The 12,605-nt window shown below is 36.9% G+C and overlaps 1 pseudogene; it reads right to left on the minus strand.

Annotated features, from left to right (window-relative positions):
- Positions 1-5,157: 5,157 nt before the first annotated feature.
- On the minus strand, positions 5,158-6,089 carry LOC126060662 (olfactory receptor 149-like; annotated as a pseudogene).
- Positions 6,090-12,605: the final 6,516 nt, after the last annotated feature.

Raw genomic sequence — 12,605 nt, forward strand, 5'->3', positions numbered from 1 at the left:
TCACTAGGCCTTTTTTAGAGGCATCTCTGGGTGAACTTGAATTTCCAACCTTTCCGTTAGCAGCCAAGAGTGTTAACCATTTGCACCACTCAGGGACTTCAAGCAGAGGTTATATCCTGTTTTTTTTTTTTTTCTTTAGATGCCATATAAAGAATCTTATATTTTATTGAAAGTGTGGTGAGCCATCATTACAGGGCTTTCAGTAGAGAATTGACCTTAATTTACCTTTTAAAGTCTTATTGTGGCTTATGGGTGGACAATTGACCAGTTAGGAAGCAATTGCAATTGTCCAGGAAAGTAGTTAACATAAGTAGATTGCTCTAGACTTACATAAAAAAACAAAACGAAACCCACTGTCGTCGAGTCGATTCCGACTTATAGCGACCCTATAGGACAGAGTAGAACTGCCCGATAGAGTTTCCAAGGTGCGCCTGGCGGATTCAAACTGCCGACTTCTTGGTTATCAGGCTTAGCACTTAACCGCTACACCACCAGGGTTTCCTAGGCTTAAATAAGTGAAGGTAAAAAGAAGAGGTCCTGTTATGGATGTGTTTTAAAATTAGAGCTAGTAGGACTTGGTTGTGGAAGCTATGGGAGTCACAGGAGAAGAGTCAAGCATAATTTCTTGTATTTTTGCCTATTTAACCCCGGTGAATGATAATATCTTTTACCAATATGGTAAACCTGAATGAAAAACAGATTTAAGGTATGAAATCAAGAACTCCCATTTTGGACCTGGTTTGTTTAAGGAGTCTATTAAATATTTCAAATAGAAATATTAAGACGCTCATAGAGTAAGTCACAATTGAAGGTATAAATTTCAGAGTCTTTAGTGTGTAAAAGATAAATAAAATTTTTGAATATAACTATTCCCCCCCAAAATTCTAAAAGCTAAGTTTTTTTTTTTTTCAGTAAAAAACAATATTAGCACTTGCATTTTGTGTCATTTAATCTGGACAACAACAACACTGCAAGAAAGGTATTACTATCCCCAAATTACAGAGGAGGAAACTGAGGCCAACAACTAGTAAGTGGCAGAGAAATTTTTTTAGATAAATTCCTCCTACTGCTTACTATATGGCCTGCGTTCCTTCTTCAAAATGGTGATTTAAAATATTCTTGATGAAGATCTCCTAACTCAAAACAGCTCATTTTCTTTTGGGCGAAACCTGTTAGTTGCTCTACTTCTCTGCCTACTTCACTGCCCTGCACTTGGCCTAAGAGAATGAGCAAATGGAAAACAGGACTGCTGTTATGTTTCCTTAATTTGATAAAAGCTCTTTAAAAGGAAAGGGCTGTGACTATCCTTGAAGCTTCATTTCAAGGGCTAGAAGAAGAATCTGCTCTCAAGACTCTGGCAATGCTAAATAGGTGCAAGTCTAACAGACATAGAGACTGAGATTCTGGGTTATCAACCACAACAAAAACTCCTCTGGGAATCAGATCTTCATTTGTACAACAAATGGACTGTCAATTCTGTACTGCCAATATCCAATTGACCCTGTTTTGTTCTTATCCTCCCAGTATCTACCTAACTTAATCTTGGTGATTTGTCAAAATGTTTTCTGAGACAATGGATTGATGACTTTCTAAAATCTAACCCAAGGAAGTGAGAAGTGAGAGGATGACTCTGCTTAATATAAGGAAAATTTTACAGAGAAAATGGTATTTGAACTGAGTCGTTAATGAAAGGAATGAGTTTATCCAGCTGAAGGCTCTAGAAAGAACATTCCATGCAGAGAGAATAAAAGACACAGAACTATGAGAGTAGTGAAGAAGATGTAAAATGATACTCTTACTATGCATGCTGAGAAACCACATTTTTATATTCTTGGTGAGCTATGTTGAGAATCAACTGATGCTATGTTAGGGCTCAGCGGGAAAAAAAAATCTATGATTAATTGTATGAGTGACTTAAGGAGAAATCTTGGTATGAGGATCAAGTGTTTTGAAATCTCCCATTAAGCTTGAAAGAAAGATATTAGGTAAGTGAAAAGCTTACCCATATTTCTTATCCTTGATAAGACGAAGGGGCCCCAGATATAATTCCAACTCTGAGGAAGCTAAGTTCTGGAGGTATGATTTAAATATTTTAAAATTATATATCTATATATATATTTTTTTAGCAAAACTTTGCACAGCAAATTAGGTTTCCATTTGACAATTGCTACACAAATTGTTTGGTGGCATTAGTTACATTTTTTACAGTGTGTCAAGATTCTCTCTAATTGCATTCTGGTTGTCCCATTTCCAGCACTCTGGTTTCCCTGCCCCCTTATCTTCTTATCTTCAATTTAAAGTAGTTATTGAACTTTTGATCTCATATAAAACCTGGTTTGATCTCATATGGATGGTAAATTTAAACATACCATCAGAGAGGGAGAAGAAAGAGAACATCACCCTTATTACAGAACACTGTTCTTCTCTGTCCCTTGTTTCTAAGTTACTACAAGGAAATTACTAACTCAAGGTATGCAAAAAACCTAAGTTTCCAGGACAACTGTAAATTGAAATTTATATTGCTTTTTCTTAAAAATTACTGTACCTATCACTTTAAAAATGATCAAAGTCACAAAGTGGCACCATGAGAGAAAGTCCTGATGATCTGCTGTGATAATCTTCTGTGAAGATTACAGCCAAGAAAACTCTATGGAGCTCAATTCTACTCCATAAAACTGTATAACACACGGGGTCTCCACGAATCAGAATCTACTCAATTCAACAGGTTTGGTTCCAAACTCAGCTTAGATCATGTGAGCGGTGATAACTCATGCATTCTTATTTTAACTTCTATAAGTAAACAGATGCTTTTCTTCTAAATTGAATTTACAACATGCCAGTTGATGATGGCAAGGAGAGAGAGCAAGGAGAAAGGGAAAGAAAAAGACCCGATGCCTTCTCTCCATAAGGCTTTAGACATTTAGAATCTCTACATATTGACATCATAAACATCTAAGTTTCTTGATGGTCTATTGCATGTGTTAATTTTTGAGAATGATTTCAAATGCCCATGGACAAACCCAGTATTATTTGCTCAATTAGAAGTCTATACATTTTGGCACTACACGCAACAGTAATACTTAAATGCAAGAACCTTTGAACATTTTGCCAGCTATTTTCCTTGGTGAGACAACACATTTAGCAGAGGTGGGCAATCTCTCTGAAGTGAATATACTAATGTTCTCTTCCCTCCTACAGGACAATCATGAAGGGGCAATTGCATAGGTGTTTTGCCGGCATGCCTAAATATTCAGTTGGGTATGGATCCAACAAACTTGGTTGATTGATTCATTAGCAGATGCTTGGCTGAAAAATATGGAAGATGGAAAACCCAAACCCAATTGCAGTAGATTTTCTTTCTTAATACTTTTTACAGTACCCCATTTATAGGGTTTATCAACATGTATTTTGTATAATGTATAATATACATGCTTCTTTCAAGAGATTGTTAAGGCTGGGGGCATGCTTTCTTCATTTTTTCATTTCTCACCTCTAGCACAGTTCATTGTTGTTAATTGCCGTTGAGTCAGCTACGACTCATGCCAATTTTCTGTACAAAATAATAAAACTTTACCCGGTCCTGTGCCATCCCGCAATTATTGATATGTTTGAGCCTATAAGGTTTTCATTGGCTAATTTTTGGAAGCAGACCACCAGGCCCTTCCTCCTAGTTTGCCTTAGTCTAGAAACTGCTGAAACCTGTCCACCATGGGTGACACTGCTGAAATACCAGTGGCATAACTTCTAGCATCACAGCAACATGCAAGCAACCATAGTAGTAATACCCAAATATCAACTAGTTAAATGAAAATAAATGGCATCCCAACTATATTCCTAAAACATGTCTCATTTAAGTTCTGTGAGAAGCAACAATTAGGGGACTGCAATAGAAACTGAAAAATAGTAAAGGATCATCACAGAAATCCAAGGGACTTTTGTAATTTTACCAAGCCTGAAATAACTTGAGATGCATTTCCACCTTCCTCCTTAGGCTCTTGTTTACCTCAAAACAAACAAACAAACAAAAACAAAACATATAAACATACACACATAAAAAAGTTAAAAAAGCCACAGACAGCAATAAAAGTATCCTGAGATCTTAAAAAAGGTGAGGAGGAAAAAGGCGTTCTCCCCTTCAGGAGCATGCATAGGCTCACCACCCTGTCATGAAGCTGAAGCACCATGTTGTTGGGGCCAGTTCAGGCTGGCAGATTTCTGACTGCTCTCTGATCCTGAAAGAACCAAGAGAGGGGAAGTCTTGCCTCTGCTTCAGGAAATTCTCTTCCCATCACCCTTTTCTCACTGTCCTTTCTTTCCTTCAGATTGCTGCCAGGTTTGAAATAGCACATGTCTCTTAGCACCTGTTGGTAAGTCCAAACTTTAGGAAATAAAAAAAATGTAAGGGGACAGGGCTAATGTCACAGCCTTTTTGTACGTAGAGTATTCAAAAATACAAAACAATAGCAGCCTTAGCTCAGCATCGACCACTTACTGTGTTGGGGAATACAAAGCCAAGCTGAAATTTTCTAATACTGAAAAACAACAGAATCAGTTACTCCTCTAGACTCCAGCTAGCTGATCTGCCCACATTCTCTTTCTCCTCCTGTGTCAGCTCCCAACCAGGACCAATTCTCAGGTCTAAGACCAACAGACAGTTTTTGTGAAGGATACATCACACTAGTACCTCTGCTTCCCCCACTATTGACCTGTACTAGGTCCCAATCAGAAGTCTTTTTTCTTTATATATTTATATTTCAAAAGTCAAGGGTGTCACCTGAAGCAATGGGGTTGCACCTCTACTATTTTTTAAACATCTGAAGCATCAAATGAGGCATTTGAGGAGATGATCACTGCAGACAAGATGAAGAGATAATCATGAAGAGGAAAAGAAGAGGAGGAAAAGATGTGGGAGAGAAAAAATGGAGAGGGAATAAAGAATGAATGAAAGAAGGTCCGAATATTTTGCCAACTGGAAAAAGACAACCCTTTCTGGGCAGGACAGCTCATAAGTTATGTGGCCTGGTGCAAGTCACTTTATTTCTTCAAGTCCTTGCTTCTTCATCAAAAAGGGGGGTAGTGATAGTATCTTGTTCCCTAGAGCATATCTTTTGCAATGAGTGTAGTTCTATTGAATTGTTAGCTACTGATTTCTCTCTATTACTTCTCAGAAAGTAAGTCCAGCTGCTGTAGTACTTCCCTCAAGGAATATTTCACTTCCTTATTTCTTAGGCTGTAGATCAAAAGGTTCAGCATGGGGGTAACCAGCTTATTCTGAATTTGAACAGCTGCATTATTTTTTTTTAGGAGTGGGCTGCAGGTAGATGAGAACTACTGGCATAAAGGCAAGGAGTGTGGCAGTGAGGTGGGCACTGCAGGTGGAAAAGGCACGGCATTGGCCCTCTGCAAAGCAGATTTGAAGAATAGAGAAGACAATACAGCTATAAGAGGTGAGGATGAGAAGGAAGCAGCCGAGGGGCATGAGGCCCACACTGATGAACCCCACCATCTCCAGGGTTGAGGTATCTACACAGGCCAGCTTCAGCATCACTGGGACATCGTAAAAGTAATAGTCCACCTCATTGGGACCACAGTAGAGCAACTGGAAGGTGAGAGTGGTTAGAAAGATGGCCTGAATACAGTCAAAAAAAAGAGGTCCCCATGGCCAGGATGGCACACACTCTGTTACTCATGATGACTGTGTAGCGCAGAGGGTAACATATGGTCACAAAGCAATCATAGGCCATCATGGCATACAGGAAGCCCTCAGTGCAGCCCAGGAAGTGGTAAAAAAAGAGCTGGGGGACACAGCCTGCATAGGAGATAGCTCGGCTGTTCCCTGAGAGGTAGAACAGCATCTTGGGGGAACTCACTGAAGGGAAAAATATGTCACACACAGACAGCTTGCACAGAAAGAAGTACATGGGAGTGTGAAGCCAAGTGGAGGAAACAATTGCAAGTAGGATGAGCAGGTTCCCCATCAGGGTGAATAGGTAGAAGGACAAAAACAGGATAAAGAGGATGGTCTCCAGACGCTCTGTGTGCGGGATGCCCAGCAGAATAAACTTGGTCACCATTGAGACATTCCTCATCTTTGTCAGAAAGATAAACTTCAAAGAAGACCACAGGATGCCAGAGTGTGAACACTGATGTCAAACCAAGCATCTCTCTGATGGATGTATTGGCTTCATGTTTTACCAATCGACCTTCTTATGTAGGGGCAGATCTACAGAAAAGTACAAGGACAGCAAAACTCTTGATTGTATTCTGAAACTGTTGGTTTTGACTAAATGGACTAAACTCACTATAGCATATCTTTCCCAGAGATTGCAATTTAAAACTCTAGATAGAATATAAAAAGGAATTGCCTAAGAAATACAAAAAGTATACAAAAGGAGGCAGATTGGAAAGAGGAGTCAAAATTTGAAGAAATCCATGCAGGTGTGATGTGAGTTTCCTTTTTTTTTTTCCTCCCCCAATTTTCTCCTGTTTTTTTTTTTTTTTGTCTGAAGGAGGATCCCAATTACAGAAGCGTGTGGCGGCTTTTCAGCAGACTAAACTCCTATAGGTATACCGTCTCTTTGACATGGAAACAGGGTGTTGCCATTATTTAGACTCCAGTGATTTATTGAAATGTTATTTTAATTCCAGTGATATATAGAAATGTTATTCTTATAAAGCTCTGTTTCCTTTTCCCTTTTTTGTGGTATTATTTTTCCTCCTTTTTGTTTTAAATTTAGATTCTTTTTTCCCAGTGTTTTAATTTGGAAGGAAACCCTGGTGGTGTAGTGGTTAAGTGATACAGTTGCTAACCAAAGGGTTGGCAGTTCAAATCCGCCAGACGCTCCTTGGAAACTCTATGGGGCAGTTCTACTCTGTCCTATAGGGTCGCTATGAGTCTGAATCAACTCGATGGCACTGGGTTTGGTTTTGGTTTGGTTAATTTGAAAGTTTAAGTTATTGATTTGAGATCTTTATTCTGTCCTAATATTTCTAGTTATAAATTTCCCTTGAGGCACTGCTTTAGCTTCATTCCACGTTTTGATATGCTGTATCTTCATTTTTGTTCATCATAAGGTATTCCTTATTTCCCTTTTTATTTTTTAGGAGTGTATTGTTTAATGTGCACACATTTGTGAGTTTCCTATATTTTTTCTGCTGTTAATTTTTAAGTTTATTTCATTGTGGCCAGACAACGTACTCTGTATTATTTCTATCATTTTAAATGTATTGAAGTTTGTTTTATGACCTATTATATAGTATATTCTGGATAATGTTTTATGTCCACTTGAGAAGAATGTATATTTTGTTGTTTTGTGGAGTGTTCTATAGAAGTCTGTTAGGTCTAGTTGGTTTATAGTATTGGCCGAGTCTTCTATTTCTTTATTAATCTTTTGTCTAGTTGCTCTATCCATTTAAAAGGAAAAAAAATTAAGTCATAAATTAACAGAGAATAAAAAACAATAGAGAAAATCAATGATGCTAAAACTGGGTATTTGATAAAAAAATTTAAAAAAATATTTTTAAATTTTTTATTTTTTCTTTATCAATAGGATCAACAAAATAGACAAACCATTAGCTAAATTGACCAAGAGAAAAAGAGAGAAGATTCAAATTATTAGAATCATAAATGAAAGAATGGACATCACTACTGACCTTACAGAAATTAAAGGGATTATAATACTATGAATAATTATGTTCCAACAAATTAGATAATTTGGATAAATGGGTAAATTAGTCAAAGGACACAACTGCCAAAAGTGACTCAAGAAGAAATAGATGATCTGAATATACCCATAACAAGTTAAGAGATTGAATTAGTAATCAAAAAATGATCCACGCAAAAAAAACCAGCCCCAAGTTTCAAGGCCGTTCAAACTATTTCTAATAATTCAGCAGAAGTTGATCTCAACTGCAAATAGCAACTTCAGTATGCAGAACCACATTCATCAGGTAAAGTATAGACAAGAAGACAATTTTGGACAGGAAGCCAACTTCTGTGGCTATTAATATAACATGTAAATATCTCAAAAGAAAACAGCACAAGTGAGTTTTGTTTTCCAGCTCTTGTAGAGAAACATGTAAAAGACCATTACTTACAGTGAAAATAATTGCAAATCCTACACAAAGGACAACTGTTTGAAGGCATCAAAAAGCTGTTGTTCCAACCAGGACTTGATAGGCCAAGATGTTGGAGAAAAGAGCTGCACAAAAAATGAGCCTAATATTGGCACTAATTTCTCCCTCCAGACAGTTTCTGATTTTGCTAGGATGAGTAACACGCTAGGAAGCAAAGTGAAATGCAGCTGAGAAGTCAATGGGGCTTCCTGAGATAGCCAAATGGGGAAAACAACCCAAGTGCCCACCAACAGATGAATGGATAAATAAAATGTGGTATATTTCTTATACAATGAAGTATTATTCAGCCATAAAAAGAGCTGATCATTTGCTAGGTTCTGTGCTAATTTCTTTTTTTAATTCAGTAGTTTTTTGTTTTGTTTTAAGTCTCAAAACAATTTGATTAAACAGTAGAGAAAATAAAAGCACAGAGAGGTTTAGTAACTCCATCACACTACTAGAAATTGACCAAGCTGACATTTAAACCCAAGTCTTCTGATTCCAGAACCAAATCCTCTAGTGTGATTGCTCCTAGGAATCTTTTGCCCAAAGAAGCCGAGATACTGTCACTTATCTTCAAATGCCTGAAGAGCTGCTATGTAGAATTGTGTGGTTTTCCATGGTGAATAACTAGTAAAAAGGAATGAAACTAACAAAAAGTCAGATTTTATTTCAGTATAGAAAGAAAAAAAAAATGAGATAAGTTTCCTTATGAAGGAATGATTTCCTGTCACTCTAAGTATTTAAATATGAGTAAGATGACTTTCTTTCAGGATGCCATGAAGGAGGTTCCTAATTATAATGCAAGATTATCCTATATACACCCTTAATGTCCCATATAACTTTGAGATTTTTTAAATTTTATTAGATATTTCATATTTATTTTGCCCACATTTGCAAATATATTAAAAAATGTAGGCAAAATAAACATTAACAAATAGTTTCCCTGGTGAATAGGTGGCTTTAAACACAGTAGATCTATCCACATCTGTAATAGTACTTATGAATATCACTAAAGTGGCTACATAACAACAACTTAATACCATCCCTTAGGCATTTTAAAATGAGTTGCAAATGCAAAGAGGAAGGCCAGAATATCCCTGTGGGAGAGTCCCTTAGGGTGATAGAAGCCTATTGAGATGCTTTTGTGTATGATCTTTAATTAAAAAAAAAAAAAAAAGATTTAAATGTTGAATATAAATATTCTAGGCATTGTACTTTAGGTACATTAAATCCTCAGTTCTTGTCACATGTCTATGAGAAAAAAAATTGTAGTGTTAATTCTCCTTTTACATTTGGAAAGTGAGGCACAAATTGTTTAAGCAACTTAACCAATACACATCTGTTAAAATGTAAAGTTAAATTCCACGTCTAGGATGTTAGGAATCCTTTCCTGAGTTCTTACTAATTTTGACTTCCTAATGATAACTTTAATGTTATTTTTATATTGCTTTATTTTTATAATGTGATTTTATGCTTCCCCAATTGATTCTCACAAGATTCCCTATGAGGTAGTGGTAATTAATCTCGATTTCCAAGTAAGGACACTGAAAGAGAGTTTATAGCTTTTCTAAAAGTAAAAACTGAAGAGCAAGTCATACGCAAATCTTCAGACTCCAAGTTCAGTTTTTTTTCCACTATACCTTTGCCACCTCTAAAAAGATTTGAAACAGAAAAAAATTGCCCCTTTGCGAGGGAAAAATCACTCACAAATTCATTCCGCAGATTTGGAGGTGTTGTTGAAACCCCACAACTTTACCATCTTTATCTATTGTTTTCTGAATAGTTAATGGCATGAGACTAAAGCTCAGGAGAGGTAGACAAGTCTCCAAAGATCACATTATATTTCCATCAGTAGGTCCCGGAGCTACAGAGAAATTTCTCTTTCTGAAGGTTATTCCCAAGAGCACACTTCAGATTATGGTGGAACATAAAGCAAATTTGTATCACAGTTTCTTCATTCATTCCTTGTTTTTAAGTCCTACTTCCGAGTGTTGATAATCAGTAAGCATGCAGATTTTTTTTTTCCATCCAACTGCCTAAAATAGCCTGACCCTCTAGTAGAGTCCCCCCTCTTTAAATGGGAGGTGAACTTTTACTTTTGCAATTCCATGTATTTATATTAAACAATGCAAGAACCACAATAGCATTCATATAAAAAATAACTATGCACATACTATATGCATGTATGGGAAGAGGAGTTGGTAGAAGATGATCAACTCTCAAACAAGCTGAAAAGGAAATAGTTCAGCGTGGATTCTTGAGCCTTGATCCCTCAAATTTTGATGCTCTGAATTCAAATCAGAAGGAAAGAATGATTTCTCATGTGATTCAGGATGTATGTATGGGGAAAAGTCCAACAAGTGCTTGGAAAGAAAGAGCTGTGGTTCACTCTAGATATGTAGTTAGAGGTACAGATTTGTAAATGACCCTCCTAAAGGTGAGAGCTGAAGCTGTGAAAGGGCATGATGTATTCTATCAGAGTTCTCATCCACTTGAGTTTATGGATGTAAAGGATTCCTGGATAACTGAGAGAGTGATCTGGTTGAATCACCTTGTTGTTAGGTGCCATGGAGTTGATTCCTGTTCATAATGGCCCCATGTGACACAGTAGAATTTCCCCCATAAGGTTTTCTTGACTGTAGTAATCTTTATGGAGACAGATTGCCAGGTCTTTCTCCCACAGAACTCCAGGGAGGTTCAAACCTCCGATCTTTTAGTTAGCAACTGAGTGCTTAAGCATTTGCTCCATGAGGGCTCTTTTAATCACCTTAAGAGATGTTATTTCATTACTATTCCAGTTAGCATCATGAGAACAGTTAATATTGTGTCTTTCACATAATGGTTAGATGCTCAGCTAACAGACACCGGAAGATTGGTGGTTCAAAACCATCAGTGGCTACATAGGAGAAAAGACCTGGCAATCTGGTCCCATAAAGACTACAGCCTGGGAAACCCTATGAGGCAGTTGTACTCTGTCCTATAATCCACTAGACGGCACACAATGACATCTTCCCCAAATCCTCCCTGTTTTGTCATCATAACAACTGAAACGTATTGACATCTAACTTCATTAACAAAAGGAGGTACAGGAACAACCACTGGTGTTTGCCTTTTGAAGACCACCTTCTTTTCACACTTCATGATCTATAATTCCAGACATACCAGGACTTTGTGATAATTTAAGTCTGAGGGTTTTGATCTAATAGTGCAGCATCTATGTAATAAATCTTATAAGTTATGCATTTTTCATATATTGATTACATAGAAATTAAGTTATTTGTCAAAGAAGTTTGAGAGAGAAACAAAGATCACAGAAGTTTCATTATGTAAACAAGACTTGAGGATGAATGCGACAGACCCAATACAAACCCCTTCTTAGAATATGAGAAAGCAGAAGGAAGATGTTCAAAACCTTTTGTTTATCAAATCATTTCAGTTTTATTTTGTCCGAACATTAGGTCTCCACCTGGTTCATTTGAAATCTCTGGCGCCCTGTCAGAAGCTGTTATCTGTCTGGTTTTCAATTCGTAGCAGACTTTACTCAACCCAGGATGATTTCATATCATGAGAAAAGGCAATCAAACACTTTGATCCCAGGTTCAAGAAATAAATTTTCACAAATAATTTATATTAGTTAACCGCCTTCATACATAGAAACAATCTTCAAAAAGCCACTTTAACTTTAGTTCTCTCTTAGCACATACATAACCGGCCCTAAAAAAGCGTATGGGCTATTGAATGGGAAGCTTTGATGTTCCTTGCTAGAGGTCTCACATAGTGATATCATCATCTTTATCTTGTGGGCTCGGAGCATGTCTGCCTTAGCACACCCATGAACTTCCTTTCTGGTGCTCAAAGCATCTTGGTGCCAAGAATACTGAATAAATCAATATTTATGTTTTAGATTATACTGTGGCCACACATCAAAAATAAAGAAAGCAAATTAAATACTTATACTCATCAAAAGACTTCATCAAACGAATAAAAAGGGAACCTACAGACTGGGGAAAAAAAAATTGGCTATGACATATCTGACAAGGGTCTAATCTCTAAAATTTTAGAATACTTCAATACCTCAATAACAAAGAGACAAATAATCTAATGAAAAAATGGGCAAAGGATATGAACAGACACTTCACCAAAGCAGACATTCAGGTAGCTAAAAGACACATGAGGAAATGTGCAAGATCATTAGCCATTAAAAAAATGCAAATTGAAACAATAGTGAGACACCATCTCACCCTGATCTTGGGCTCTAATCAGAAAAAAAAAAAAAAAAAAAACAGAAAATACCAAATGTTGGAGAAATGCAGGGAGATTAAAACTCTTATGAACTGTGGATGGGAATATAAAATGGTACAACTATGGAAAACAATATGGCACCTCCTTAAAAAGCTTGAAATAGAAATACCATAGGATCCAGCATTTCCACTCCTGGGAATGTGTACTAGAGAAATAAGAGCCATCACACGATAGCTATGTGCACA

The sequence above is a fragment of the Elephas maximus genome, chromosome 17 (genome assembly GCF_024166365.1).
Source record: "Elephas maximus indicus isolate mEleMax1 chromosome 17, mEleMax1 primary haplotype, whole genome shotgun sequence".
NCBI lineage: Eukaryota > Metazoa > Chordata > Mammalia > Proboscidea > Elephantidae > Elephas > Elephas maximus.